Raw genomic sequence first — 5,000 nt, forward strand, 5'->3', positions numbered from 1 at the left:
ACCCTATTTGAAAAAGCATGATTCTATAAGCCCAAGGATTCCAACAGGGAAAAATAGCCCAGTGAGGAAAGGAAATAAGAAAATAAACTACAAGACAAGCAATGAACAATTAATTAAAAAAAAAATAAACTTCTAAAAAACTCAAAAATTATAGGTCTTATCCTAATATATAATTTTAGAGAGACAAGGTCTTACTACCAGTGAAACTGAGAATAAAGGTCAAGTGACCTTTCAATAAAAAAGAAAAAAAAAAAATGTATTCACATATTGGATTTGAAATTCGATTATTTACATGATTTTGTGATAGACAGTGAAAAATTAGTTACAATAGCTGTATTTGCCAATATCTGTTTATTAATTATGTTATATTTTGCTTATATTTACGACTGGACAAGGCAATATAACAAGGCCGTTTTCCTTAAATGATTTAATAAAATAACTAACTGATAACTCGAGCAAACTGGCCCGCCCCCATACGAAAATGTGGGTTCTAGATTAAGATTAGGACATAGTCTTAACACCAGGCAGGAGGAAATATGAACCTTGGGCATGAGAACATTTAAACCTGGGCAGGAGAACACTTACACCTGGAGAGGAGAACATTGAACCCGGGCAGGAGAACACTGGAATTTGGACAGGAGAACATTTGAACCTGGACATAACACTAGAACCTTTGGAGAACATTTGAACCTAGGTAGAACGTATGAACCTGGGCATGAGAACATTTAAACCTGGGCAGGAGAACATGGCACCTAGAGAGGAGAAAATTTGAACCTGGACAGGAGAATATTTGCACCTCGGTAGAAAAAAATTTGAATCTAACATTTGAACCTGGGCAGACCATTGGAATTGTGCAGGAAAACATTGAAACTGGGCAGAAGAATATTTGGACCTGAACAGGTAAACATTTTACCCTGAGCAGGAGAACATTTGAACCTGGGTAGTATATTTAAAACTGGACAGCATAACATTTGAACCTAAGCAAGAGAACATTTGATTTTGAACCTGAGCAAGAGAACATTTGAACCTAAGCAAGAGAACATTTAACTTTGAACCTGAGCAAGAGAACATTTGAACCTAAGCAAGAGAACATTTGATTTTGAACCTGAGCAAGAGAACATTTGAACCTAAGCAAGAGAACATTTGAACATGAGCAGAACATTAAACCTAAGCAGAAGAACATTTGATTTTGAACCTGAGCAAAATAACATTTGAACATGAGCAGAACATTGAACCTAAGCAGGAGAACATTGAGCCTGAGGAGAACATTTGAACCTGAGCAGGAGAACATTGAACCTGGGCAGGAGAACATTTGAACCTGAGCAAGAGAACATTTAAACCTGAGCAGGAGAACATTGAACATGAGCAAGAGAACATTTGAACCTGAACAGGAGAACAACTGAATCCGAGCAAGAGAACATTTAAACCTGAGCAGGAGAACATTGAACATGAGCAAGAGAACATTTGAACCTGAGCAGGAGAACATTTGAACATGAGTAGAAGAACATTTGAACATGAGTAGGAGAACCTTTCAACATAAGCGAGAGAACATTGAACCGGAGCAGGAGAACATTGAACCTGAGCAGGAGAACATTTGAACCTGAGCAGAAGATCATTGAACCTGAAAAGGAGAACATTTCAACATAAGCAAGAGAACATTTGAACATGAGCAGGAGAACTTTGAACCTGAGCAGGAGAACATTTGAACCTGAGCAGGAGAACATTGAACATGAGCAAGAGAACATTGAACATGAGCAAGAGAACATTTGAAACTGAGCAAGAGAACATTTGAACATGAGCATAATAACATTGAACCTTAGCAAAAGAGCATTTGAGCCTGAGCAGGAGAACATTGCACCTGAGCAACATTTGAACCTGAGCAGGAGAACATTGAACATGAGCAAGAGAACATTTGAACCTGAGAAAGAGAACATTTGAACCTGAGCAGGAGAACATTGAACATGAGCAAGAGAACATTTGAACCTAAGCAAGAGAACATTTTAACCTGAGCAGGAGAACACTAAACATGAGCAAGAGAACATTTGAACCTGAGCAAGAGAACATTGAACATGAGCAAGAGAACATTTGAACCTGAGCAAGAGAACACTGAACATGAGCAAGAGAACATTTGAACCCGAGCAAGAGAACATTTGAACCTGAGCAGGAGAACACTGACCATGAGCAAGAGAACATTTGAACCTGAGCAGGAGAACACTGACCATGAGCAAGAGAACATTTGAACCTGAGCAGGAGAACATTGAACATGAGCAAGAGAACATTTGAACCTGAGCAAGAGAACATTTGAACCTGAGCAGGAGAACACTGAACATGAGCAAGAGAACATTTGAACCTGAGCAGGAGAACACTGAACATGAGCAAGAGAACATTTGAACCTGAGCAGGAGAACATTGAACTTGAACAGGGAAACATTTCAACCTAGGCCGGAGAACATTAAACCTGGGCAAGAGAACATTGAACCTTAGCAGGAGAACAATTGAGCCTGGGCAGAAGCACATGGAACCTGGGAAAGAGAATATTTGACCCCATACAGGACAACATTTGAACCTGGGCAGAACATTGAACTTGGACAGGAGAACATTAGAACCTGGGCAGGAGAACATTGAAATCGGACAAAAGGACCTTTGGACCTGGGCAGGAGAACATTTAAACCTACACAGGAGAATATTTGAACCTGGACAGGGCAAGAGAATATTTGAACCTAGGCAGGGCTTGAGAATATTTGAACCTGGGTAGAGCAGAACGAAGTTCAAACCCAGGTAGGAGGAAGTTTGAATCTAGACAGTAGGAAATTTGAACCTCGACAGTACGAAGTTTCAACCTAGGCAGAAGGAAGTTTCAACCTAGGCAGAAGGAAGTCTGAACTTAGGCAGAAGGAAGTTTCAACCTAGGCAGTAGGAAATTTGAACCTAGGCAGAAGGAAGTTTGAATCTAGACAGTAGGAAGTTTGAACCTATGCAGAAGGAAGTTTGAACCTAGGCAAAAGGAAGTTTGAACCTAGGCAAAAGGAAGTTTGAACCTAGGCAGAAGGAAGTTTGAATCTAGGCAATATGAATTTTGAACTTGGGCAGGAAGATAATTGAACAAAGGCAATAAAACATTTGAACCTAGGTAAGAAAAAAAATAAACCTGGGCAGAATATCTGAACCTACATAAACCTGGGCAGAATATCTGAACCTACCCAGGACATTTGAACATGGGCACAAGAACATTTGAACCTAGGTAAGAGAACATTTGAACCTGGTCAGGAAGATATTTAAACCTTTGAAAATGAATACTAAACCCAGCATTTCAGACTTTTGCTTAAAGAGTTGGTAAGAGTTTCAAATTGTTAAATCACAATTATTATTATTTATATAAAATTATCTGGGTTAAACTGTGCCTAATCAGATATCTGAATTTGAGAAATATGGCCCAGCACAGGGTCCTTGAAGATCAGTCAACTCTCAATGTGCAACTAGTAGAAAACCCTGCAGTTTCCAGACTAATGTGTCAGGTTAGGTTAGGTTAGGTTAGGTTAGGTTAAGGGCACGACTTGTTCCTATTAAAACAATGTCTTTGTGGATTAACTGAAGCTATATACTTTTTTTTCTCAAAAGTCATTTTTTTGAAAAAGTTGAAAGATAAATTTTCACAAAAAGTTGATCATTTGATATTCTGTTAACATTTTGATCTGTCTTGTAAGAACTATTTTATCCATATAGGCCTATATAGACTAATTTTTAAATTTATAATTTTTCTTATGCAAGTATTTTATCACTAGAACTGAATGTATATAATGTAGGCTATAGAATTCCTTATCATTACAGATTTGAATGGCGAAAATAGTTCAAATTTAGAAAGAGTAGGAGCAAATTTCCTCTGAAAATTTCATATATTGAGAAATCAGGCATCAAGCTTTTTTGGTAGAAAGACTTTAATGTGTACAAGTATGGGAATTTGGTGAGCCCTTTCTCTCAAATCCCAAAATATCTCTCACCACACATATTTCTAGGCTACATATGTTAAAAAATTTCCACACATGAGCAAGATTGGCTAACATGATACAATTTCGTCTATGTATTTCTCCCATGGCAAATTTTATGCTTTTGGCTTACCTAGATATATAGTCTTTGACACTTTATGCATTTTTTAACATAATCACAACATATATATTTTAAATACAGAAACAAACAGACAAAGAAATAAGAACACACCTTTACGAATCCCAGTTTATAGAAAACAGGCAATCTAGGACTCATATAATCAAAGAAAATTGTATATTTTTATGGGATATTAAGGTAAATATCTTAACAGGAAATTTTTTGAGGAAAAAAATCAAATATATAGGTACTGCAGGTCAAAAACTGGCTGCGTATGGGGAACCTCCCTGCTCGTCTGCATACACAAAAAGGACTTTTTATCAATAGAAAGATAGTTTTCATTAGTAAAATAACTAGAAAAATTAAATATAGACGTTCTCATAGCCCAAAAAATGCAATAATCTAAATTTCCATAATTCCAAGCCAGAAGTAGTCAGTCACACTCCTTATAAAAGTCAATCTTCATTCATTCATTATTCAGCATTCATTACATACCAAGAGATACTATTATTAATAAAGTATCGAGGAAGCAATTGATACATAATCTACGTCCATGGAAATTGTCAACATTTGTGTCTAAAGCAAAAGACGTTTCACCAATATGTAGGCTGATTGTATTGGGAACAGGACTAAGAAACTTGTTAAATCCTATTTGTGCGATTAAGTTCATTTCTTCCTTTATTAACAGACGTTTCTAAAGGATGAGGAGACTGAACTCTAGTCCACATAATGGATTAAAGAAAGGTAAAGAGCTCTCAAATAAAAAAAATGCCTCAGGTTCAAATATTCTCCTGTCCAGGTTCAAATAGCCACCTGTCCAGGTTCAAATAGCCACCTGTCCAGGTTCAAATAGCCAACTGTCCAGGTTCAAATAGCCACCTGTCCAGGTTCACATATCCA

At 37.1% G+C, this 5,000-nt stretch overlaps 2 protein-coding genes across 4 annotated transcripts in view; one reads left to right on the plus strand and one right to left on the minus strand.

Moving 5' to 3' along the window:
- LOC137656775 (uncharacterized) overlaps positions 1-5,000 on the minus strand; it is a 208,978-nt gene that overhangs the window by 125,212 nt on the left and 78,766 nt on the right. The gene's annotated exons all lie outside the window — the stretch shown is intronic.
- The window catches only part of LOC137656774 (uncharacterized), a 45,727-nt gene that overhangs the window by 10,164 nt on the left and 30,563 nt on the right, over positions 1-5,000 (plus strand). The window lies entirely within an intron of this gene.

Source organism: Palaemon carinicauda, chromosome 17 (assembly GCF_036898095.1).
Source record: "Palaemon carinicauda isolate YSFRI2023 chromosome 17, ASM3689809v2, whole genome shotgun sequence".
Lineage (NCBI taxonomy): Eukaryota > Metazoa > Arthropoda > Malacostraca > Decapoda > Palaemonidae > Palaemon > Palaemon carinicauda.